The sequence below is a fragment of the Cupressus sempervirens genome, chromosome 3, assembly GCF_028749045.1.
Source record: "Cupressus sempervirens isolate cs-2001-9-10 chromosome 3, ASM2874904v1, whole genome shotgun sequence".
Taxonomy (NCBI): domain Eukaryota; kingdom Viridiplantae; phylum Streptophyta; class Pinopsida; order Cupressales; family Cupressaceae; genus Cupressus; species Cupressus sempervirens.
Window position 1 is genome coordinate 444,916,978 of NC_143120.1, and position 27,893 is coordinate 444,944,870.

Consider the following 27,893-nt stretch of genomic DNA (forward strand, 5'->3'; position numbering starts at 1 on the left):
TCAATTATTTTACCAAATCCAGAGTGGTAAATCTAATAAATAAACAATAGGTTCGTCAAGATGTCAAGAACAAAAAGAGCATCCTAAAGAGAACCCCTAGCTAATACAATAGAACCAGAACCCAAGACTGAAAGATGTGATGAGTTCCCAACAAAATTCTATGAAGTAGCACAAGGAGCAAGTGATATGATCAACTACTGAGTGTGAATCATATGGTGAGAGGCACCAAAATCAAGAATCCAAGTAGGCCCAAAAGTTAGTGCTTGTGCAATAAGAGTGTGACCTTTCCCTACAAGGGGATGAAAAGTTAGGAGAAAAAATGTGATGCTCTTGCATGGCTTCCTCTAAAGCCTCCAAATGTTTCCAACACCTAGAAATGGGATGTCCATCCTTTCCACAAAAACTGTAGGTCTCAACTGATATCTTCTTAGTCTTGCAGGAAGACTTAGTAGAATTTTGAAGAAGATTTACCCTTGGAAGGGTTAGTTGGAGCTTTGGGATCATTTTTTTGTGTATCTTTCTTTGGTTTAGCTTTTGATTTTGGTTTCCCCTGAGAAGACTGAGCAACCAATGCTTGGCTAGAAGAGCCAAAAGCATCCACCTATTGGATCTCTGCTTATTCCCATGTCAATCAATTATGGAATTTCTCAAAATGGAGCATTTGATGTCTGTTGCCAAAAGCATCCATAGTAGAGTAGAAAGTGGAAGAAAAGATCTGATACTATCCTTGCAACTTTGAGAGTATCAAAAAATGCACTCATCATCTATCTTGTTTTTCCCATATCCCTACAAAACTAAATGTAAAGATTTGCACTTCATCAAGAAGTCTTCAATGGTGGGAGAGTTGGTAGGTGTCAAAGAAGTCAACTTTGCATCAAGCTGTAGCACCCAAAAATCATTCACTATACCAAACAATTTGTAAAACTTGGTCCAAATAGCCCAAGGAGTAGTCAAACCATCCAGGTGAAATAGGAGACTATTAGAGATGTTCAATGCAATTAATCCCATGACTTCATCATTTTGTTTGTGCTGAAGAACCTCAAAGGGGCACTATAGGACAAGTTGATTTTCATCTAGATCATAAGCCAAGTGACATAAGAAGTTGACTTGTGTATGCTTTCCAATTGTGATAGTTGTGTGGTGTCAGTTGGGCCACAGAGGGGTTTGACATTGAGAGAAGAAGATAGAAGTAGAAGGATCATTTCTGAATTAAATTATAGAAATAAAAATGCACCCCCCAACAATGTTTAAATTTATCCCTCGTAAACCAAAGAACCAACTAAGGAAAGCACAAAAATTGAGAAAAAAACCTAGATACTAAATGTAGAGAGGGAGGAAATTGAAGCCTCTACTTCAACACAAAAAATAGGAGCTAAAATGGTTGAGTCATAAAATGAAACCAATATCATCATCTCTAGCTTGGAACCATCTTTTTGATGCTTCTTTTGGATTGAAAAAAGACCTATGTATGCTCAAGTTATGACCAAAAAACCAACTACCCCTCCAAAGAGTGAGTGTGCCAGTGAAGGCAAGGCGTAGGCCAAGCGTGGGTTGCATGTTGGTGGCATGGTGGTGGCGCCTTTTAAAAAATGTTTTAAAGCATTTTTTTTTATTATTTTTTTCTCAATCAGTATGGCTTGGGAGGCAAGAATTTTTTTACAGGCTACTGTGGCCAAAATCGATGAATTTTATATGGATTTTAACTATACCAAGCCTTTTGAGCACAATTGCAACATCCATTTTTGTCCAAAGTACAATAGAAAAGGGTACCTCCTCTAGATTGAAGAAAAAAATCATGAAAAGTTGGGTTTTCTATCTTTGAATCATAGCTTCAAGATCTCTAGACTATGCAGTAGCAGGGAAACTCTAATACCATGTTGAAGTTGAGAAAAACCAACTTCATAATTTGCCAAGAACACTTGCATGCAAATAACCTGTTGTTGAAAGAAACCCAGAGAGGGAAAAAGCGCAGCTTGGAAATCTCAACAGAGTAAGAGCAAAATGTATTCCAAGATAATGAAAAAGAAAATACTAGAGTTCAACCTTAAAGGTGAATGAAACTCTAAAAAGGGAAAAGAAACTAGGTTGCACATTATAATTATTATAAAATATTAATTATATGCACCTAAGAGATACTTTAAGTAAACTAGAGTAATAGACAACTTAATTAATTAAATCAAGATGATCTAATTAATAAGCATAAATAAATAATCACTCTAACAACAACTTCAACAACTATTTGAAAACTTGCAGGCCATAAGGAAAACTAATAGTGCATCTTACAAATTTGGGTCTTTATTAGTTTGTATATTATTTTATGTGCATAACACAATTCCTTCATTTGGTAAAGTTGCTTGGAAGACCAACAGGTCTATCACAGTTCATATTGCTAAAAACATAGAGCAACTTGGAGATAACTTTGAGTCAGTCATGACAAGTTATTTTGAATACTTTAAGAAGTCTATGAATCAATGATTAAGGATTCAAGTGTCACTAGTTGAGAAATAATATGATGATGTTTTCTTTCTAGTTGATGTTGATTATACATATGTGTAGGCAGACCTACCCAAGGTCAGATGGCTTAAGCCCTTTCCATATGAGATAAATATTGATGAGGCATTTGCAAATATCATAACTTTAATGAAAAGGGAAATAGATAAAATTACCATCTCATTTGGGAATTATGAGGTAGCCAAGTCTAGGATCATAATGGATTTGAAAATAGCTATTGTTCTTAAGAAGAACAACAAAATAGTCAAGAAGCTGAAAGAAATATTTGGTGAAGGGGGAGATGAAGAAGAAGATGAAGGTGAAGAAGAGGGATAAGTCCAAGTCCCTTGTGAAATTACTCAAGGTCAAGGATAAGATGGGGGAGCTCATGAAGAAGGTGTCAAGGGAGAAGAAGACAAGGAAGCACCCAAGCCTACTGAAAAGAAAAGAAAGGCTAAGGACCCTGAAGTTGAGAAACCCAAGAAGAAGATTGTGAAACTATCACAAAAGAAGCCAGTAGCTCCTGTTACCAAGGCTAGCATAAGGGAAACCACTAAGAAATTCAAAGTTGCTAAGAAACCTAAAGGTAAGAAGACTATTGCTTTACTAGAGCTGAGCCAACTAGTCAAGAAGACATCTGAAAGGAGAAAATATGTAGCTCCAACTAAGTTCGATTAGGAGAAGACATAATCTAATGACATGAGTCAATTCAAGGTGGTAAGCCATACTCCCTCCTTTGATTTAGATAATTTGTGTGACAATATAAAATCAAATGTAGATTTTTCTAGTTTTGCACACATAGATTTTGATAAGATAGGAAAAGTTGAAAAAAATACTATAGAGGAAGCCACATATGTGACAGTGGCTACATTAAAATCAAATCCTATAGAGATTTCAAACTCATTACCTAAGATTATTTATGACTAAGTTGAGCATAAATGGAAATACAACCTACAAATAGAAAAACAAATCAAGGAATCAACTTTTTCCCAAATAATGCCAAAATTGGTAAAAAGACATATCTCTAGAGGTAGCATGCAATAACTGGAATGCAACATTGAAAATTATCATAGAGGTCTACAAAATATTTCTCGAAAAACACACTATCAGTGTACCACCCAAATGACATAAGTGTCAAAAAGGGGGATTATAAGGTTTTTACAAGTAAGGGGAATACAATTTTGAGAAAAAAATAGGGGACAACAATAGTACAACATATTTACTCAGTAGGAGTTATACAAAATTCAGCAACAACAAGAAACACTCAATTCAGGGGGAGTTATAATTTTTTTGGAAGGTATGATAGTTAAGGCATTAGTTTTGCAAAAAAATTAAGTTTTGAAATTTTGCATGTGAATTGAGTAAAGTATATATATTGTCTAAGTTATGCTCATAGTTAAGATATGTATGCATGACAACATATTTTTTCCACTCATATTAAAGCGAGAGATTGTTAATCTCATATTGGTTTTGACAAATGAGTTCAACACACTTAGTCGTATTCATCATGTATGTCAAGTGATTAGAGAAAGCTAAGTAATTAGTGCGAGTTGAGTGATCAAAGCATACTAAGCATTAGTTGCCATTCAGATACATGTTGAGTAATATAAATAGAAAGTGTCAAGCACTAGTATGTGTTGAGTAGATAGTGAGTGTCAAGTGACTCATGAGCCAAGTAAACAAAGTATGATGAGTCATTCAAGAGATGAGTTACAACATTGAAGATGTAATGGATGTTGAGCATTAGAGACTTCAAGTTCCAAGTAAACAGTTTTGGACATAGTTGTTTGTAATGACACAAACTCCTATGTAAACCATTTTTGGGCCAACTTGAGGATTATTTTACGATTCTAGAATATTTATATAGGTGTATATTATGAATCCCTGTGTAGTACATGCAACCAATCAAACTGAGGGATGTTCTAAGTGGAAAAATAGATGAATCACAATCATTGATTCTTACCTAACCCTAGCTCACCTAAGTCTTCTTAAAGAGGGAAAACCCTAAAGAGATTGTATGTATAGATGAGAAGAGAATGGTGAATGCTAAGTATAGAGAGCATTTGTAATGGCTATGGAGGTTATGATCATGTTATGAATAGTAGAATTAGTTAGAGAGAACATAGTAGATAAATTAAAGGATATAAGAGATACATTTGATTAGGAGGATCAAGTACACATCGGGAAAGAGGAGATATGATATCTAGCAGAGAGGTTCTAACTAAAGGATCAAGGCTAAAACATTCTAACAAGTGAATCAGTGAAAATCTCTTAACCAAGTAGTTCTAGTGGGCTTTTGAAAATCCTTTAATAGGGTGTTTACTTTATTGTAAGTTGAATTCCTCCAACAAGGCACACTATTATTAGGGTGTTGAAATCCTTTAATAGGGTAAGATTTAATAGTCTTTGTAAGCCTTTGATAGGGTAGGCCTTTCATAAGGTAGATCATAGTTTATGATCAAACTTATTGTAACCTTCATTGGATACACTTTACAACTACAATAATAAAGATTTGTGGGTGTCATCCCTACTCTAGTTTTACCTTCTCATTGGAGGGGTTTTGGGTAACAAATTTATTGTGTTATGTGTTATTTGTTTCATACTATGGATGAACATGTGTAGCTAGTTATTTCAATTTACATGCAAATTATGGCATGGATGTGTGGTGAATCTTCTTATGGTTAAAGTTTTGAAGTGTTGATTCACCCCCACCCACTCTTAGAGTTCACTTTCCCATTGTTAAATCCAACATTAAGAATATATATACTTGTAGAAAATATTTAGGTAAAGGATATTATAGTTGTATCAGAGAAACAAAATTTCTACCTAGTGGGCATTCTCTTTGAATGCATCAATACAACATAGAACCATGCATAATTTGGAGACCCCACAAATTCTAAAGGGAGAAACAACATTAGAGATATTTGGAATATATCTAATGGATGAAAAGGTTTCAAAAACTACTAAGGAAGTAGATAGGGAAGCAAGGGAAACCTTGAGATCTCTTAGAGAAGAGAAAAATCACATTGTTGATGTATTGCAATAGCTTATATAGGCAATACAACAACTGAACATTGGGCCTAGAAGACCACAGTGTCATCATACTTAAGGAGGTAGTGTTGCAGGAGCACCTTGAGGTATGGGAGCCCCAACCAATACCATAGATAGGCCTTTAATGCATGATTTGTTGAACATAATGATGAGATTGAAGTTGTCAATACTAGAGCTACAAAAAGCATTTCAGATTATGCTACAAAAAGCATAATCATGCATTTGAGGCATCATAGTCGACCGGCAGACTATGCACCTCCAGTAAGTACTCAATTAACCACTATTTAATTTCAAATTTGACACATTTTAGTTGAAAATTGTGAATTTTTAGCCCTTTTTGTGGCAACTCTATTGGGTTTCCACATGAGAAAATAGTTTTCTCACTTGCACTTAGGAGAAAGCTCGCATGAGAAAGTACCACAAAGTCACTTTCTCATGTACGACACTTGGTTTTCTCATGAGAGGGCCACCTAGATCTCGCATGCTTTCTGTCATGCACTGAAGCATGTCCTCATGCAAGACACAACATTTCCTTGTGCAAAGAAATCACTTTCTCATGTGAGACTGTGAAATCTCACACAAAATTTGGAAACAGCAATAAGCAATTTTGAGCTTTAAAATGCAAATTTTGTGTTTAATTGCATCGTGAGCATCTTTTAGAATACTTTGTGATGTTTTAGATCGTAGTAGTAGTAGTATGCATTTCACATATATTGAGTAATGATTAGTTTTATGTTGATTGTGTGCACGCAGGTGGTCTTACAAGATATCTTGTTCAGATCACACTATCTGGCCATCAAGGCTCTGATCAGACAGTTAGATGTGGCAGAGCTCATGCACATTAACACTCTTGGTCTTGCATATCTCTATGATATCCCCTCACTTGTGGTGAATAACAGATTATTAATAGCCCTTGTCAAGCATTCCCCTTCAAAAACTAATACTTTTCATCTACCACTAGGAGATATGATGATCACTCCAGAGGACATATATAGGATACTCTACATTCCCTTCCATGGACTATGAGTTGAGAATGATACACAACCACTTTTGGGTACCCTAGCACTTAGAGCTATATTCCAAGAGGATTTCATCATGGGGTGGGCCATCTTGTGGGATGATCTATTGCAAACTTTTGGTCCTACTCATAGATTGGCCACCATTCATGGATTCTTCTTGAGTTGCTATCTAATGCCAGACCGAGGGTAGCATGGGCTTGAGTGCAGATGGGGTTGGATGCTAAAGAGGATGCTAGAGAACCAAGCATGCTTTGGATGGGGTTAGTATATGCTGGCCCATATTTACCATGAGATTCATGAGATCACTTACAAGGTGACAAGGTCCATGGCTACAGTAGTATATGTGCTATAGGTATGGGCATCAGAGCACCTTCCCATCACTAGGTCTATATGCAAGGATATGAGATAGCTACACGAGCCATATATTTGTAGGTATGGATGAGATGACCCAAACTACTCTAGGTAAGACCAATTAGTGGTGTGGGCAACTTGATGATCATGTGGCAGTTCTGTGGCAGCCCTAGAGAGAGACAAAGGCTTGGGACGATGCACGAGAAGAGCTCAGATATATGTTTTCCTCTCAACCACTATTTGGCCATTCATTCTAGGCGATCCAGAGTTTTTTGTTGACATGTGTGTGGTAGCAGTATGGCTGGCCATAGGATATCTCCCAATAGTATTGCGCTTATGCTTGCTCTGCCTCAAAGGAGACGAAGGGATGGTCTATGAGATTGGACACTAGGCAATTGATGATTGAGATGTGAGAAATGACCATTATACAATGGGATTATATGGTTGTAGTTGTAGATGAGGGTATTTCCCTAGCATATAGAGAGCCACCCCTTTCCTAGGTTCACAGATCCTATGGGGATGGTCATACTAGTACAGCTAGTACAGGCTCCACTACCACAGCAGCATGCACCACAATAGTAGACTACATAGGTCTAGATACCTTCTTGATAAATGAGATCAAATCTTGGTGCTGAAAATCTTGGGGATACACATAGGAGATCTCATGGTGAGATGGGTGCCCCTAGTGTGAGTGGCAGCAATACATAGAGACCATGGGTTGAGGAGCAATCAACCCAGTAGGATATGGGTGAGGAGGAGATGCCAGACCAGCCTGCAATAGATCCAAAAGATGGAGACCTATTAGCATGCACCCAGGATACCCTTAAGAGGGCTAGGGATTGAGGGAGGATAGTATAGCAACAGCTAGCAGAGATGCAAATCAAGCTTGCAATGAGGGATACATGCCTGGCAGAGCGAGATTGAGAGATTCACTTGCTACGAGAGCAACCATAGTACCATATATATGAGCTCAAATTTTTGTACCATGTGCATGTGTTACACCATTGTCTATTTATGAGCCAAATAGATTTGGTTGATATCATTTTCTTTGATGTATGATCTCATAGTATAGATATTCCATTAAGATATGTGACTAACATATGACACAAGTTTTCATGTATTCTACTTGTGCAAGTAATTGAGTAGATTTACCAAGATCAATTGAGGAATAAAACTCTTGCAAAGTAAAGATAGGTTGTGCCATATTAAGACTCACTTGAGTTCAGAGATAGAAGTGAAGTTATATTCCATGTTGTATCAAAATGCAAAGCTAAAATGAAATGCAATCTAAGTGAAATGTAAGCCCTAGAACTGGTTATTGGATCCATAATATATTTTTATCATCACAAAGCTTTAAGTCAAACCCACACATGTCCTTCAACTCACGCTAAGATTGCAATCATGCAAAGATGTATACGACATGTATCTAGTTTGTCAGGATTAAATGTAAGCATTTTAGGCACAAGAAGCCAGAATGACCAAAATATTTGTCCCTTCTAATGTAGCAAGTCAACATAAGCATCAAAGCATAAATGCTATGATGACCATAATGTTTCTTGCATGATAAACATGCCAAACATGTAAAATATCCCTCTCATGCTAAGTAATCAGTAGTATTCTATTTGCAACGACCCTTTTGTTTGTAACCTAAGACAGAAGTATGGTAACCATGCTTGCAATGACTCATACGTTCACTTAATAGGATGAGCATCATGATTTTACTGTAGCATGCAAAATTCACTCAAACAAGCAAGAAGAAGAACCAACCTTATCAAAAGCATCCATATAAATTGATTCAAGGTATACATGGCCATCCAACACAAGATAGAGGCTCTTACATTAGACACCTATTTTATATGTATCCTTTGGATCATTGGGACTAAACCAACAAGAAGCAAGCAAAGAAAAGATCATGCCCCCCTGTCCTTGCTACTCTATTCCAATTGAGAGATCATCAAGTCGCTCAAGGGGGGGATGACAAAGAAAAAATCCACATACAAAGAAAAGATCAGCATCACTCAAATAGTGTTATCATTTTTAGTTCAAAGTTTTAGAAAATTGATATGATATGATGAAAACTCTTCGAGAAAAGGACAATCATAGGCAGACATCATTGTAGGACAACTGGTGACTGAAGTTAAAGAGACTAGGTGAAAGTAGATAGACACAGCTAGAACAACTAGTGACTGACACATAGATGATCTTTGTGGAGAAGAATCTTGACAATAAACTAAGCAACAATACGCAAACATAGTTAGGACAACTAGAGACTGAAGCTTGAGGGATTCTTAATGAATCCCATAGTGTTGCCCCTAGGACAGGGATGAACTCAATTCAAAGAAATTGCACACAGAGTATTAACTACAAATGAGAGTGTTGTTGATTCATTTTGGTCTAAATAGTATCTTGTGTGGTCATCCACTAAAGGGACAATGTCAGTTGAGAAGATCATAACTATTTAGGAAATTTTTAGTTTTTTACAAATGTTTTTGGTTTTTCGAGAATATATGGATGTTTTTGATATTTTTAAAGTTTTATGAATGTTTCTAGATTTTTCAGAGGATTGGCTTATGTACATGAAAGAACACACCAAAGCAAGAAAGGCACAAAATGCAAAGCACTAAAAGTAGGAAAAGTGACAAAGGAAATATTTTTGGTGCTACCAAGGCATCTAAGGCTAAGCTTTTACCAAGGTAACTAATTTTTTAGGATAGTTTGCAATTTTTGGCCTTTTTTAGGACTTTCAAATATGTACAAAGAGCTTTGGGAATCAAATCAACTATAGAACTACTTTAGGTGGAGAGTGTTGATGACCTCCTTGAGCATCTCTCCTTTAGCTATACATAGTTGGTAAGCACTAGACCCAAACACTGCAGTAATTATGTATGGACCAAGCCAGTTAGGTTTGAACTTCCCTTTTTGTACCTATTGTTGTTGATTCTTAGGGTTTTCTCTAAGAACAACGTCACCCATTTGGAAATCACATATCTTAACTTTATTATTGTAGCTTCTAGACATATGCTATTGAGAAGCTTGAAGATGATCACATGCCACTTGCCAACATTCATCTAAAAATTCTAGCTCTTGAAGCCAAGATATTAGTTAGTCATCATTAGTGATGAGGCCCTTCATGGAGATTCTTAGAGTAGGAATATTGACCTCAATGGGAGGCACAACATCCACTCCATATACCAAAGCAAAGGGCATTGTACTTGTTGGAGTTTTGATACTTGTTCTATAGGCCCATAAAGTTGGATTAATTTGAAGGTGCTAATCCCTTCCAAATTTGCTAACTATGCGATACAAAATTTTAAGGATCGCCTTATTGGATGCCTCTGCTTGGTCATTACCCTAAGGTTAATAAATAGAAGACCAATGTTGTGTGATTTTAAATTTTTTACACAATGCCTTAAGATCCTTATTTTTAAACTACCATCCATTGTTAGTGATGATGGACGAAGGTACACCATACCTGCGTATGATGTAATTCATAATGAAGAGAGCTATAGTTTTTTCATTTGCTATAGAAAGAGGGACAGCCTCCACCCACTTAGTGAAGTAGTTTGTAGCTGTAATGATGAATTTATGTCAATTGGAAGATGACGAATGAATTTAACCCACAAGATCAAAGGCCCATTGCTTAAATGGCCATAGTGCGATAGATGGAATGAGCTCTTTGGTTAGAGAATGAATCAGATTCCCATGGAGTTGGCATTGTTTATAAGACTTGGCATATTGGATTGCATCTTTCTCCATTTCTAGCCAATAGTAATTAGCTCTAACAAGGTTGCACACTAGTGTTAGGGCACTTGAGTGATTCCCACAAGTACCTATGTGTACATCTATTAATGTGCATTTCAACTCATCGGGTTCTAGACACCTAAGGAGTTTTCCATCGAGACCTCTCCTAAAGAAGTCATTAGCAATGATGATATACCATGAAGCTTTGTAGATTGGGTGACATTTTTCATTCTGGGTTAGATTATCCAAAACTATCTGGTCACAAAGGTAGGATAAAAGATGAGAGTAGTGAGATGAATCATGTCCTATGATAGAATAGATCATCCAAGAGTCAGGTGAATCATAGGCTGGGTAGGATAATGTTTCCACCAAGTACTCATGCCAAAAATCATTTTCAAGCATCAGGAGCATAGAAGTGAGAGTAGCCATTGCATCAATAGCCTTATTACTTGCCCGAGGAACTTGCTCAAAGTGACATCTGTAAAATATATCTTCAAATAATCCACCATCCTTTTGTAAGGTACTAGCTTTTCAGCTTTGGTCTGATAAACATCATTAACTTGGTTGATTACGAACTGTGAGTTGCCAAAGATTTTGAGTTGATCTACCCTTCATTCAACAACAATTTTCATTTTGTTGATTAAGGCTTTGTATTCAACAATATTATTCATATAAGGGAATAAAATCTTGTATGCCTTTGGTAGAGAGTATCTTTGTGGTGTTAGAAACAAGATTCAAACACCAAATCCTTGTTGTGTGAAAGAATTGTCAAAGAACATCACCCAAGTGTGATGTGTTAATGATAAGATTGACTCATCACAAAAGTCAATGTCCAATGGGAGAAGACTCTACATTGGTGCTTCTACTAGCTTATCAGCAATTGCTTTCCCTTTAATAGCTTTCCATTCAACATATTGAATGTTGAATTCACTTAGGATCATGACCGATTTAGCTAACCTTCCTATGAGAGCAGCCTTACTAAGTAAATACTTTAACTACTCCATTTTTGCTATTAGGCATGTAGCATGAACAAGCATATAGTGTTACAACTTTTGGGAAGTAAACACTACTGTTAAGAAAGTTTTCACAATCAGGTTGTAGTTCATTTCATACGAGGTCAATGTTCAATTGAGGTAGTAAATAGCTTGTTCCTTATTACTGTTATCTTCTTGAGCTAAAAAAATTCCCAAAGAGAAGGCTATCATAGAAATATATAGGATCAAAGGCTTCCCATAAATAGGAGGCATCAACACTGGTGGATTAGCAAGATATTGTTTTATTTGTGTAAAGCTCTTATCACAATCGGCATTCCAATCATATTTCACACCTTTATGCAAAGTTTTATTAAAAGGTTGTGTTTTCACAACTAGTTGTGAGATGAAGTTGTGGATAGACTAGAGTCTTCCCTTTAAGCCTCTCATCTAGCTAATTTTATAAGGTGGAGGCATATCTATGATAGCTTGAACTTTCTCTGGATCTACCTTGATTCCCTTTGCAAATATAATATAGCCAAGTAGCTTTCTTGATGTGACCCCAAAAGTACATTTCTTTAGATTAATCAAAGACTGAATTTCTCCATATGATCTAGGATAGGCCCCAAATATTTGAGGTAAGTGGTTCATTGTGCACTTTTGACTAAGGTGTTATCAACATATTCTTCCATTTTCTTATGTCTCATGTTGTGGAAGATTGTAGTTAATGCTCATTGATATGTGGTGCTTGCATTTTTAAGACCAAATGGCATCACATTATAGCAAAAGGTACCCCAAGCACAAGTGAAAGTAGTTTTCTCTTAATCCTCTGGTGCTATTTTTATCTGATTATAGCTAGAGAAGCCATACATGAGTGAGTACATTTGATATCCTGCAATCATATCCATTATCATGTCAATGTTAGGGAGTGGAAAATCACCTTTTGGACATGCCAAATTGAGATCTCTGAAATTTGTACAAACTTAGATGGACTTATCATGCTTGGAAACTGGCACTATGTTTGAGATCCATTCAGTATAGTCAATGGCACAAATGAAACCAACTTTCAGAAGCTTTTATAATTCAGCTTTAACTAGCAATGCCACATGTGGATGCATTTTTCTAAGCTTCTATTTGACCGGTTTTACTTGTGGTACAATGGACAAATGATGCATCACCAGATCAAGATCTAAACCTAGCATCTCAAAGTAATACCATGCAAATTTTATCTTCTTTTCTTGGAAAAAGGCAAAAAATTCTTCTTTTTCTTCTTTAGACAAGGATTGTGCAAGATGAATAATTTGAGGTTGCTCTTCCATTCCAAGATTGACAGGCTGTGTTGGTTCTATCAATACTGATGATCTTTCCTAAAAGTGACCTGGAAGTGCATCAAATATCTCATCCTTAGGCACCTAAGAGAGGTTTTCACCCTTGGATATATATGTTTTCTTTACTATTTTTGGTTTCGATACTGCCACAATGTGGTTTTCACCATCAGAACATCTTTTATTTTTTCTTTTAATTGTTTGGCTAAGATATTTGATGTCAGCTTCGATCACTTGACACTTCTTTCACTGGTGGAAGACGTTACCAGTCTAATATTTTTTAGGTAGTAGGAAAGAGCATAGTCATTATGGAACATAGGGACTTCAATAGGTTTAGATTGGGAGTTCTAATCTATTAGCTCAGGATGTCTGAGTGAAATAGAACTAACAGGTTCAATGGCATTCATAGTATAGTCATCAAATGCATGGACAAGTAATTTGAGGCCTAAAGTGACTTTTTCCAAAGGTGTGTTTGAAATCCTTTAAGTTCCAACCTCATTAATTGAAGACTCAATGATACTAGAAGGACATGACTCATCAGACTCAACCCTAGATTGTTCACCTACTTTGAGTTGGTTTTCATATGTGTGTACTTGATCTATGAGAGAAGCAAACTCATACTCCTAGGAGTCTATGCTACATGGAGTGAGATCGTAGAATTCTTCAGCAGTTATCAGAACCCATTCTCTACTTTCATTATCACCCTAGTTTTTGCAAAGATGTTCCTCAGTTACAGTATGACTAGACTAACCTAGTTCTTGTTGACTTTGGTAAGTATCATTAGTATTAGTAGAGCTATCACTATTAACCTCGGCAGTATTGACATGGCGAACAACATCATTTGGCTCTACAAAGAGTGCAACAAGGTCTAGTGGAATAGGATGAGGGAAAGTATCCTTATCATCAAAGCTCTCAATTTCATCATCTGACCCAGATAAAGACTCATGTTCAGATGAAGTGTCAAGTTATAGAACAAACTTGTTGACCCCTAGATGAAAGGGAATTTTCTTAAACCCCAAACTCGTTGTGTCAGTAGATCTCCTAAACTTTGCTTCAATAAGATCAATAAGACCATTATTATTTTGGCTGATAGGACCTTTTCCTTTCTAACCAAGATGCTTGATCATCTTAAGACCCCATCCATATTTTTCTGGCATTACCTCATGAGCTTGATCTATGAGATCAGCTAGGGTTTTATCCTTGTATAACCACACTACAATAGCTCTATCCTCATCTTAATCTTTTAGAGGTATTGTAGCTTTGACAAAAGACCCATTGAACTTAGTTTTAGGTGCAAATATGAAGGGTTTCATTGTCTTGGATGGTCTCCCATAATGATGAAGAGATTCTAGAAGAGAAGTTAAGGATAGGACTAGTTCCATGTTGTACTCTCCCAACCCTGCTTTAGTTAATTTTAGAGTCTTCTCCATTTCTTGTAGTTTAATGACCAGGTTATCTATAGACTCTCTATTGGTAGGCACAAGACTATTAGTGGATTTTAACATGTTGCTAGTGTAATGAGGAGTAGTTGGTAAAGTAACTTTAGACCCTTGGAATGGGAATTTTATGCACTAATGGTACGTCAAGGGTACTACTTGCATTTCATGAATCCATGGTTGTCCTAACAAGATTTTATATGCTAAAGGGATGTCAAGGACCTAACATGTAACATTTCTTTCTATAGGTCCTACCCTCAAAGGAAGCACCACAAGACCTATGGATTTGTGTTCTACCTTATCATAAGCGTTAATTATTATTTTATGATGAGGATCAATGGATTCTTCTACATAACCTAGTTGGTTAAGAAAGTGGAACAAATATTGAGACCAACTCCATTGTCTATTAGCACCCTTTGAACACACTTTTGATATATCATTACTTTAATGTGTAATGGTTGATTATGAGGATGCCTCAAAGAGTTATCATCTTCTTCTGAAAAAGATATGTAGTGAGGTGAAGTTAAATGACCCACCATGGATTGAAACCTATAAAGATCAAGATCTTGAGGTACACTTGCCTCATTAAGGGCTTTGTCAAGAATTTCCCTATGAGTAGCTGAGATTTTAAGTAGTTCAAAGATTGATATTTGTGTGTTTGTTCATTGCAACTATTTGAGTATTCTATAACTAACAGTTGTAGGGGGTATCATTATCTTTGCGTTTCTGCTAGACAGACCAACAATAGCATTGTCTTCATTTCATTTTGCTTTGGAAGTGGAAGGTGCGAGGCCTTTGAGAACCAACTTAGCTTGTGAGTGTGTGACTACATTGACACATGGTTAAGATGGATTTTGAGTAAATGTCACACCTTTTAGGATAAATAGAGTCTTAGATTTGGCACTATCTTATTTTCCTTTAATTGTGATCATGTCACAATATTCGAATGCCATTGGTTTGACCATGTGGACAACATCTCAGTCGGCATGTGTAATTAACCTTGTTATCGCCTTTTTGTTTAGAGCTTTCTCCTTTATCATAAGATGGAAAAGGTTCTTTAAAAGCTTTGCGATAAAAATTCTTCTTGTGTCTATCCACAACTAGGTCACCATCATCAATGAGATCTTGAATCTTATGACGTAGGTTAATACAATTACTATTTTTATGTCCTTTGTTATGATGGTAGTCATAATAGGCATCCTCTTCCCACCATTTAGGCCAAGGTTGTGGATCATTTAGGCCAAGAATTTTTCATTTGAGTAATGTTTTATAAACCACGTCAAGTGGTTCACCTAGAGGTGTGAATTCTTGTGGGGCTCGAGAGACCCAAGAGTTGTTTTTCACTGTGTTTCCAACTATCTTATTACTCATAGTCACTTGTTTGGCATCTTTAGAGGCTTTCAAGTTATCCATGAGGTAAAATGTGGTTTTATATGGTTTGGGAGTGATATTATCCACCACTCCATCGTGTATTACCTCTCAATTTTTGTTGTAAATTTAGACTTGTCTTTGCTATAGGAATGTACTTGTTTAGCATCCTTTTGGAGAGTAAGTTCCCCCTTTTTAATCATAAATTCCTCAATGTGTATGACTTGCATGATCATGTCTTTGAAGGTGCATGGACCTTGAAGTTGTATCTTATACCTAAAATCTAGCAAGAGATTATCCATGAAGATATCTAACTTTTCTGTCTCAGGGATTTTGTGTGAATATTTAGTATATAATTGCCACCATCTTTGAAGAAATGATAGAAAAGATTCTCCATTTCTTTGTTTGAGGTTTGACAAGTCTCTTATGTTAATAGGATGTTGTATGTTACATGAGTATTGCTGAATGAACATGTTTGCAATCTCATCAAAAGTTTTGATTCTCGTAGGAAATCTTGAAAACCATTCCATGGCTTGACCACCTAGACTCTGTGGGAAAAAATGCATAAGATATGTTTGATCATGCATGAACTCCATTTATAGAGTGTCAAATTCTCTCAAGTGATATTGGAGATCAGATGTCCCTAAGTATTTGTCATATTTAGGGTTCTCAACTCCTCTAGGGAAAGGAGGCATATGCAAATCCTTGTCAAAAGGAAATGGACAAATACTATCGAGTGTGAATTGTTTAGTTAGTCTGTATTTATCTTGCAACACTTGCGCTAATTTCTCTTGCATGATTAGAAGTTGTTTTTGCAATTTCAAGGTCTTAGTTTCTTCCTCTTGAGTGAAAATTGTTTCAACATTGTAATTATGAGGGATTTTTGCTCCTTCCTAAGTGAGTTTGAGAAAGTATTTCTCTTTCTGTTCTTGGAGCAAGATATCCATCATTTTTTGGAAATTCTTGTCTTTCTAGCATCATTCTATCTCTTCTAGGAGTATCTCTTAATTATCCCCATCATTATTTGCATATGTGTAAGGACTTTTCATCCTTTCATTTCATTGAGAATCTTCTTGGTTCATTCTTGCACTATTTTTGCATGTTTCTCTATCTTGATCCACCATTATAGGAATGGGGATATGTTCAATATGTGTAGGTTACATAAATTTTTCAAACAATCATTCAAATGGTATGTCTATAGGTATCTCATTAACATTCAAATCTTCTTGGAATAGTGGATTCCTAATCAGTTGCAAGATTATGTCAAATGTTCTTCGATCACTAGGTGAATTATCAAGAAAACTAGATCGTGAGGATATTTCCCTATACTCAGTCTAAATGTGACTTCTACCATAGGTCTGACCTCTACCTCTACCCTATCTCAATCAATAAGGAGGAAACATATTTACACTTCTAGTCACAGCAGTCATAAACAAGGACTAATGAAAAAGTTTGATCAATGATCACACTAGGATGTCATCTCAAAGTAAGTGAAGTATAGTAATCACATTGTGAACCCATGTATGAGTATTTAGAAATAGCTATAATAGCAAATATTTTTTGACTATCATGACCCAAGGTACAATAAACACTAGAAAGAAAGGTAGAATGGTGAGTGACAAGACCTAATCCATGTGTAGATCATAAATGACAAGCTAAGCAAGAAGTCTATGTTTCGAGACTACTGTAACTCAGAGAAACAACATAACGCATCCAGCAAAAGATTAGACTTAGGTTGAATTTGAACAAGGAAACTTAGAATAGCAATAAAATCTAATAGTTTCATGCGAGAAAATTACTCTAACATGAGTAAATACAGAAAGCCAAGCAAGGCTACACCTTTGACAGACTAGTTTGATAGTGTGAAGGTGAAAAGTTTGTATGAGAATTCATGCAGAGGTGCATGAGAAAGTACAAGGTAGTGCACAAGAATTCAAAACAAAATTCTTCATAGCCTTCTTCTATACAAGGATTCTAGTAGAGCCACATAAAGAAGTGTGAAACTAACATGTAGGGTAGCTTTTTAACAATTTTGACCACAAGGTAGTCTCTCATGTGAAGATTCTCCCTGAACCGTGCAAGAAAGTGTTGGCAATGGTGCAAGAAAGTGTTAAAAAGGTGTTTTCTCACACGATTTTGCAAAATAGTAGGCAAATCATTTGACCAAACTAGCAGATTTTGGATTCTTGGAGAGATTTTTGATGATTCAAACAATTTTCCAGACAAATTTGGACGTTGTTTTCAAGTTTTTAGATAGCATATAAGGTCATCACAAGCAAACTGTTGAGTTTCATAAATGGGACAAAAGAGTAGTCAAAAGTAGTCCAATTGAGGACAAAGCAACTTAGAAGGATGTGGGGTCTTGACCTTTTAGTTTGAATGTTTGGACAATTTTAAGACTCGATAACAAACACTCTCTATCCCTATAACCAAAAATGGCTTAGTGACCAAAACCCTTGCCCATGCTAAGTATCTCACAAAATTAACATGTTGGGGGATGAGTGAACCTCAACTTCAAAGAAACCCCATTCATGTTTGCATAATTGTGGAGTACAAATGGTGAGTGTAATTTCTTCAAGCGATTTGAGTAATCCACTTGGATCAATCCCTACATAAGGATTATGAAACTTTCAAAGGTGAATCCAGTAGCAACTATCTACAAAGTGTTTAATAGGCTTCTATTCACATTAATCCTTGATGGCTTCATGAATGAAGTTGAGGCCAGCAACCCACACTAGCATCTATATATGCCTACACTTGACTAGCAAGACTGGGAGTGGCACCGCTCAATGTAACATATAGAGCCTCTTCTTGATACAAGATATCAAAATGAAGAAGAGGAAATTAAAATGACTTTGGAGACTTTCACTCAAAAAAGCTTCTTTATTATAGTGAGGTGGAATCACCGACAAAAGGTGTGTGCTCACTTGGGTCATTCCTCGAGGTTGGATCACTCTGGCAGGCCCTCTAAAGGATGACTCGGACTAGAGGTCAGATTCAAGTGTCAAAGTTTTTGATTTTCTTGAAAGGGAAAAGAGCATACTCCTTTGCCTCATCTCTTCACTCAAAGCACATAGAACACATTCATCACCGACCTAGCTTATCAATCCCAACTTGTTTGTTAAGACTTTTTTAGGAGAACCACTACCTTTCTTGCCTCCCTTGGGTACCGTCTTTCAGAGGCTTCTAGGTTTCTGATTTACTCTTGGGCATCACTTCCAAGTAGTAAAGAGCATACTCCCCTATTCCCCTATTTTGAACCCTACAAAGTTCACAAGCCTTATTTAGACTATGTTTTGAAAGCATTAAAAAGACACAATGTTTTCTTGACTTTTCTTTGGCACATGTCCTACAATAAAACCATTAGCATTTTCTGCATCAATGTCTTCATCAAGAATCCTACAATCAAAGTGTTAGAGTCATTGTTTCAAGTTCTTTGTCGAACCACTGTTATGTTGAATCGTAAGTTAGGAATCATAAAATAAATGTTGTGAAATAGAGATTAGATCATAAAATTCATTAAGTTAGAACAAGAAATGTAGATTTTTAGAAAACTCATGTGAGGATTCTTTGCACTACGTACGAAGATTCTCTTTGTGCCACGTGAGGAAGTGCAACTCCTGTGCGAGCATATAAGATTTCATGCAAGAAAGTACAGAGATGCACATTAGAAAGTGCACTAAAGGGCACAAGAACCTATTTCTTTATGTGGGTTGGCCTATTTCTTTGCACAGATAAGGCAGTTTCTTTGCGCAAGAAACTAGTTCTGTGCACAAGAATCTGCTACTGTGTACAATTGTAAGCTAGAAAAACATGAAATTTTCAATGAGAGAGGCCAAAAAATTTGATTTTTTTAAGCCCCACAATGGGCACCAGAAATGTGAGTGTGAAATATGGTCTCTCAGTCCGCACACACTTCAATATGATCTTTGTTTGTGCGCTATCACCCTAAAGTGAACATGAGATTGTTCATTCAACGTGCATACACAAGGTGATCTATTGCCTTATAACTAGATGGGGCAACTTGATGCTATCAAACTTGAGAGTCCAATAACCATAGACTACGCTTAGAATGAAGGATTTGAGCAGGGGATAAATTGCAATGCATTTACCCTAGATGAATATGCATGTTAATTCCAAATAAAGATAAGCAATTAGGTAAGCATGTATGCAAGTATTCTAAAATTGAAAGCATGTAAATGTAAGCTAAGTATGAAATCTAATGATAATCCAACAACATTTCACTACTTATTCCTCCCCCCTTTCTTCCCAAATGAATCTTGCATTTATAGATTTTGGCAAGGCCCTGGGGTAGACTTTAATTCAACCATCGTGAGGTTGAGGGTTGATTATTTTATTCATGGTGGAGATCCCACTAGAATAAATAATGCAGAGTGGAGATCCCACTCAAAATAAATAATCTAAAGTGGAGATCCCACTCAGAATAAACAATCTAAAGTGGAGATCCCACTCAGAATAAATAATCTAAAGTGGAGATCCCACTCAGAATAAATAATCTAAAGTGGAGATCCCACTCAGAATTGTTTAAGAATATCCTTGGACCCCATAAAGAATAAAATATTCATTCATGGATAGGGGCTCCCTTATCAATATTAAATTAATTTCTAGAATAATGACTCATTAATACTTATTCTAAAATTAATATTCATGTGTCACAATTGAATGGGTTCAAATTGATTTTACTTGTTTGATTTGTTTGAACTTATTTCATTCCAAGATGTAATTCTACATTTTTAAGGATGTGACCAATTCTACATTATTACAAAACCCATGTTTGAAATAGAAGTGATTAAGTTTTCTACTATGTAATTGGATGGGACATCTTATAATTGGTGGCACCATGTCTTAGACACTCAAGATTATGGCATGATTAATTTATATGAGGGGTTTAGAAATAAATTGATAACAAGATTTGATAGGAGGGGTATAGAAGTCTACTACATGGAGTTAGCTCAACTCCAACAAAGTTGTGCTTTGGACACCTATATTGATGAATTCTAATGGGTATTCGTCATGCTCCCCAACATGTCTAAAAATAGGAAGGTGATTTTGTTTATGGAAGGTTTAAGCAAGAGATTCAAGGGATTTGTTAAAGTATTGAAACCAAGTATCTCCAAGATGCAATAAAGATGGAACTTGATTTAGATAGCTCATCTTCAGTTGCTTAGTCTCAAAAAAGGCCTTTTAAGGGGCCCACGACCAATCTAAAATCTTTAAAATAGAATAATGGTACTCCACCTAAGGCATATTTTGAGTCAAGGAATGAGCTAAGCAGGAGCTATTTATGCTTCACAACCAGGGAACCTTGGTCACCAGATCATATGTGCCTTGAGAACGGTAAAGTTAATTACATTAAAGTGGTTTTGGATAATGAAAATTAAGCTAACAGATCTGACAGCAATGATGAGGATGATATTCATAAGCAACCCCAAAGGGAGGAGGTAGAGACATAGGTTTTAGATCAACTACCTATAGTTTCCACCCTCTCAAGTGTTCCTATAGGAAATATTATTTGTCTTAAGGGAGTAGTTAAAGGGTAGAAAATAGTTTTCTTTGTGGATATAGGGGCCACACATAACTTCATTAGCACTTCTATAGAAGCAAAAAAGGAAGTTATAGGTGGATGTGGTTCCACACTTTGATGTTAAGGTTGATGGTAGAGATCTTCTTAATTGTTCAAGGGTAGTTTCCAAAATTGATCTTTAGACATACTTATGAATTTTTTTTATGTAATTCAGTTAGGAAGAATTTATTCTATTTTGGTTTTTTTTTGTGGCTATATAATCTTGGAAGATATACCATTGATCATGATCATAAATAGATCATGTTTACGATAGGAAATCAATAAATCCTTCTCAGATTTATGGATGATAGGGGTCACATGATTGTTTCAGCTCATAGGATGGAGTCCATTTCGAAACATGATGATATAGAGTAGGTAGTGTAGTTTTTATATCCACTAAGTATGTTTTAGATTTAGGACAACAAAATCACGTCAATATTCAAGAGTGTTGAACAAGCACAAAGGGGTTTTCAGTGATATGCATCTTGGTATACCACCTAATCATGTTATTGAGCATGTGAAAGAATTGGATGAGGGTGCAAAGAAATTTTTTACAACACCCTATGACCACCCTAGGCACCATAAGGAGGAGATAGAGAGAACCTGTTGGCACCTTTTTCTAGTAGGTGTGAAAGATTTGTTCCTCACCTATAAGTTCAAGAATAGGTTGGCCACTCTCAATCCCATGATTAGGGCTTCATACTCATCTATGTTATTAGTCCAACAAAAATTAATCTTGTAGGATAGAGGAATAGGTTTCCTAGATGGCGGTAGTAATATGACACCTACACCAGACCCTTACTGACATCTAGATCTATCCAAATATAATTCACATGTATCATCTAACTCGACAGGAAAGACAAATTCATCAGGGAATTCAATAGGTTCCAATGTAGAATAAATTAAAGGACCCTCAGCTAGATCATTAGTTAAGGCTTGACCTTTAATAGCTTTTTGAAAAATAAATTTCAAATCAAATTTTACGAGGAGAATAACCCATTTAGTAAGACATCCTACTAAATAAAGTTTTGAAAAGACGTGTGTTAAGGGACCAAAATTCACATAAACATCAACTTCTAAATTAAGGAGATTATGTTTGATTTTGTAAAAAGGAAAAAATAAAGCAATACATTATTTTTCAATCATAGTGTATCATGTCTCATAGTCAATTAATGTACAACTTATGTAATAAATAGGATGTGAACCTTATCATCTTTATAATGCTAAACTAAGATGACACTTAAGACTTTTGAAGAAATAGACTTATAGATAAATAAAAACTTATTTGGTTGAGTCAATTGCAAGATAAGAGGATTGGAAAGATAAGTCTAGAATTGTTCAAAAGAAATCTTAAAATCTTCATTCCATGAGAAAGAAATATCCTTCTTAAGCAAGGAAGTGAAAGGAATAGTATGATATGCTAGATGTGATTTTTTAATATGAATAACCTATATCTTCCCTTGTAAGATATAAAGTTGTGAGATATCTCACAGTGGAGGCACGTTAATGATAGCATTGATCTTTTTAGTATCAACCTCAATGCCTCTACTAGAGATAATTAATCTAAGGAGCTTCCACTTTCAACCCCAAAGGCACACTTTTTTTGGTTCAAATGAATCTTATATTTATGTATCCTCTCAAATCCCTGTCCAAGTGTAGGAACATGTTCATTTCATTACATAGATTTATCAAGAATGTCATCAACATAATCCTCAAGAATATTATGAATGTAATCATGAAAGATCAATTTCATAGCTCATCAATAAGTGGCACACACATTCCTTAACCTAAAAGGCACAAAAACCAAACATAAGGCTCCCCAAGGCATGACAAAGGTGGTCTTGTAGTGGTCATTAAAAGGAATGAAAATTGAATTATATCTTAAAAATACATTTATAAAAGATAATAATGCATGTCTTGTCATAGAATCTATAATCACAACAATGTTAGGAAGGGGAAAATCATCATTCAAGGAGGCTTTTTTTAAATCACTAAAGTCCATACACATCCTTATCTTATTTTCACCCTCGAAAAAAACTACAATGTTAGATATCCAGTGGGAATAATCTATAGATTGTATAAAATTGGCATCCAAGAGATTCCCTATTTCAGCCTTGATACGAAGAGTGATGCTAGTATTCATTTTACAAATATTTGGTTTAAATGGCTCAGCATTAGGCACAAGACTATGTTATGAGTGGAAATCCTGGGGTCAATGCTAGACATGTCATAATATATCCAAAAAACATTTAATAATTCAAAAACATGATTGATGAGTTTCTTATATTTATCTTCATCTAGTCATTTTCTAATCTTGATAACCTTTATAGGAACATTAGGATCTACGTGCAAATCTTTGGTATCAGTGACTACAAGATTATTTTTCTAAGTATCTTCTACATGTGAGGGAATCAAAACATTGTTTAGAATTACTTTCTTCCCCAAAATATCCATATGTGTTCAAATCATGTGTATATCTATTATTTTGATGAAAAGAAGGCAAATCATCAGACACCCATAAAAATTCTTCTACAACATCGTCTGAGGAAAAGGAAACCACAGATGATTTATAATCTAATGTGATAAGATGTGGGTTTACAAGTTTAAGAGGACCACTGAAAATGTAATTAACATTCAAAAATAATTTAGGTTACTTATAAGGATTGAATCCCACACCATAAGTATGTTCACATCCATCATTTTTTAGAGGAACATGTATTCCTTGTTCAAATTTCCCAAAACCTTGACCATTAAAACTATGTTTAGCTAGCAAGTGATAACCAGGACAATAACAAAAAGATATATCAAAAAGAGTTAAAGGATATTCATAGGTCACTATATCATAACAATCAAGCTTGATAATTTCATTTTTTTGTTTTCATGAAGTAGAAACAAATTTATTGTTCAATTATCCTAAAAGGGAAGTAGAAGAAACCATTTTAGCTTTAGATTCTTCTTGAGGTTTCATAAGAGAAAGGTCAAGAACTTGATATTTCCCAATGAAAGTAGAAGTGAATTCTAAAGCACCACAGTCATCCTTAGATAGACTAGAAGAGGAAGATTCTTCATCTAATTAGGTTTTATCATCAAACTTAGTCTCTTATTTTTCTTCACTAGGTTTTGATGCTTTAGTGGACTCGGTGTTCAAATAATGGTTGGGCTTATCACCCACATGAATAATGTAAATCACATTCTTATAAATGAATTTGACTTACCATGAAGCATTAAGGGAATCAAATGCTTTTTATGCAACTAAGGTCTTCCCAAAAGGAGTTTGTAATTGAGAGGTCCAAGCATCACATGAATTGGAGTATCTAGGATAGCCAAGCCCATCTTGATACAAAAAGTTATGATTCCCAAAGTCTTATTAGAAATGTTATTAAAACATTGAATATGAATGTTATCAGGTTTAATAGTGGACATATTAGTCTTAATAGCTTTTATCATGTCTAAACTACACACATTCAATCCTAATCTGTTATCAATCAAAGTTCTATAAATGAGATTTCCATTAATGAGAATAGTGACCATCAGGGCATCATATTGCTTTTGACCCTCTTTAGGAGGAAAATTATCTTAAGTGAAAATTATTTGAGAAATTGATATGGCATGCATACACTCAAAAAAGGAATTGAGGTTGTCTTGATTAGGTGGTGAAATAAGAAGGGTGGACAAAGACTTTTGCAAAGCCTCATGATAAGTAGGAAAAGTTTTAAGAAGTTCCCACAAGGAGATTGATTTGAAATAGGTCTATATTAAAATATGAAATGAAGCATTAAGTACTTATCTTAAAATATGAAAGAGAATATGTCATTTCACTCTAGAAATCATGGATCTAAAACTCTGACTACAATTCTAATTGCAAACTTGTAATCATGATAGAAAACCCAAAAAATAGTATTTTTCTCAAACCTCCAAGAATAGGTCAACCTATTCAAAAAGTGTCCAAAATCTTTACAAGATGATAGAATTGTACTGCCTCTCATGTTCGCAATCTGTACCTTGTCTATTTTGATTTGAGAGATACTTGATACTCTTAAATTGCACTTCATGTTGACCTGAGGGTCGGATGTTATCTTGGATTCAATACTATAGATGTTTTATTGCTATGTTGTTCAATTTATCATTTTGCATGTTGATGCTATTTTGAGATGACAGTATATCTATGATGATATCTGGTTATGTGGCTTATTGGACATATTTGTTGATTATGTCATGAGATGAATTTTATGCTATGGTTATTTACTTCATTCTTGTACCTTTACAATTTTTGCAAATGTGAGTGATGTAAATGGATTGAATAGGTATTTTAATACATGTTGCTTCGGCTATGATATTATATGCAATTGCACTTGATTATGTGTTTTAGTGTGCATGAATTATATCCCTGGTAGTGACACATGGATTTAGTGATTCAGCTATTCATAATTATGAATGTCGTCCTTGTGTGGTCGACGTACCCTTATTTAATTGTTTAAATTAAAACCTTTCAGTGATTAGTAAATCTGAACTCATTTACATTATGTGATTAGACCAATGAGCATGTTTATGCATTTAGAAGTTCACTTTTGTCATGAAAGTGTTAAGTGATTTTTTGTGATTTTGGGTTTTCGGGCTTTAAATCTTTTCAGATTTAATTTTTGGCAACTTTGCCTTAGGTGAATTTCCATTACGGATAATAACCTATTTTTGTTTGGGTCAATTCAGAGTTTAGCTACTATAGTTGGTTATTTCCATAATCGACTATTCACTCCAAAAAGTGAATAAGTGTTGGAAAAGTGAATTCATTATTCACTTCTCACATTTTAGAAATATAATTTGGAGAGAAAATTTGGAAATCGAAGGATTCTTGTTTTGTTCGTTCTGGGAGCTGTGAGCGTGGGATCTGCACGAGGTTGGTCTCGTTGGATTCGGCTTGGGGAGGTTATGCTTTGCTATCATTTTTAGCAAATTTTACAAGTGATTTATTTTATTGTATGGGTTTTAGTTTCCGCCCTTTTTTCTATCAAGTAGGGCCTTCCCGTTTTATTATTTTCGCTCCATTTTAGCTTCTGTTTCTTGTAGCTGTATGTTAGGAGGTTGAGAACTAGTGTTCCCCTCTATTTCTATTTGTTGGTTATGCCCGATTGGTTAGGTATGAATATTTTCCTCATTTTCAGGATGGGGGTTTGAGATTTTGAGCAGTTATGCTGGCTGTTTTTGCATACAATGTCTGATTTCGTTTATTTTTGGATTTTTGGGGTTTTTGAACCCAAAGGCCACATGGGTTTTAATTTTAATTTTTTTTCAACATTTGGGGTTTTTACCTCGTTTTGCATGCTACCCTATTTTCTCAAGTTTTCTTGGCACTATGTGGTTCATGGACCTAGATGATCCATTTGGATATCAGTTAGACCACTTTTGCATCTTTTATTGCATTGGGATGCATGTTGCATCCGTCCTCTTGATTCTATTTTCGATTGAGGGACTTATTTCTTTGTGTTCTCTTCCAGTCCTTTTGTTATGATCTTCATGATGGTGGTGCACTACACACAAGTATGTGCGCGTACATTGTCGGATGACTTGCGAGTCCCGATCTTTCGTGGTACTTTCGAAAGTTATGATCATTGGGGTTGGGTTGGGAATTTGCATGCCTACGGGAAATCATCGTTGGATGAGCATGGGTAGGGTAGGGTAGCATATGGAGGGGGATTCTATCTTGTAGCTTGATGATCATGGCATCATGGGTTGGCAGAGGAAGCTTTATATAAGTGATAACTAAATGAAATACTAGGTGGTAATAAAACTTAAGATAATAAAATGTGTGAGCACTCGATTAAGTTTGAGGACACAATGTGTGAGCACCCAATTAAGTTTGAGGACACACGATCTGAGCTTGGGCTTGTCGATTCCAAGTGACTCTCCATGATGTCAGCCCCTACATAGTAGCCCATTGAGGTGTCTAAACAGGACCTATAGTTTATGCATTGTCTTTGTCTTGGATTCAGTCATCATATTGCTTGGCATGTGTGTTAGCCATGGTTGTTCTATGTGTGTGTGGTTGGATTATTATCTCCATCAACACACTGGGTGTGGACCTATGGGTGCCATGTGGTTGGGAGGAGTAGCTACCTTCACCACTGTTAGGGACCGATGTACAGAGATCATATTATATCCTAGTGTGACCATTGCTAGATGTGGTCACTTGGTACTTTGGTTTACGAAGTATGCTTTCTTATGATTTATGCTTTCCTTGGGATGTTGTTTATTATGTTTAGATGATGTTAGTTTAATGCATTCCTTATTATGATGATTAGCATGTGGTAGGTGATGTTATCTACTTATAGGATTATCTTATGCTTTACTACTAGCATGTTAGATTTCTTTTGCTTATATTGTAGCATGTTTAGTTGTGGCGTCCCTATCATGACAACACCAATGATCCAATTGGTAGCTTGGGATGTTACGTGCAAGGGATGGCTAGGGCCAACGATGGTCTTATGATACCATTGATAGTTGGTAGGAACGGCATACTTAGTGGTTATTTTTCTCATTGCGATTTTTCTTTCAGTCCTTCG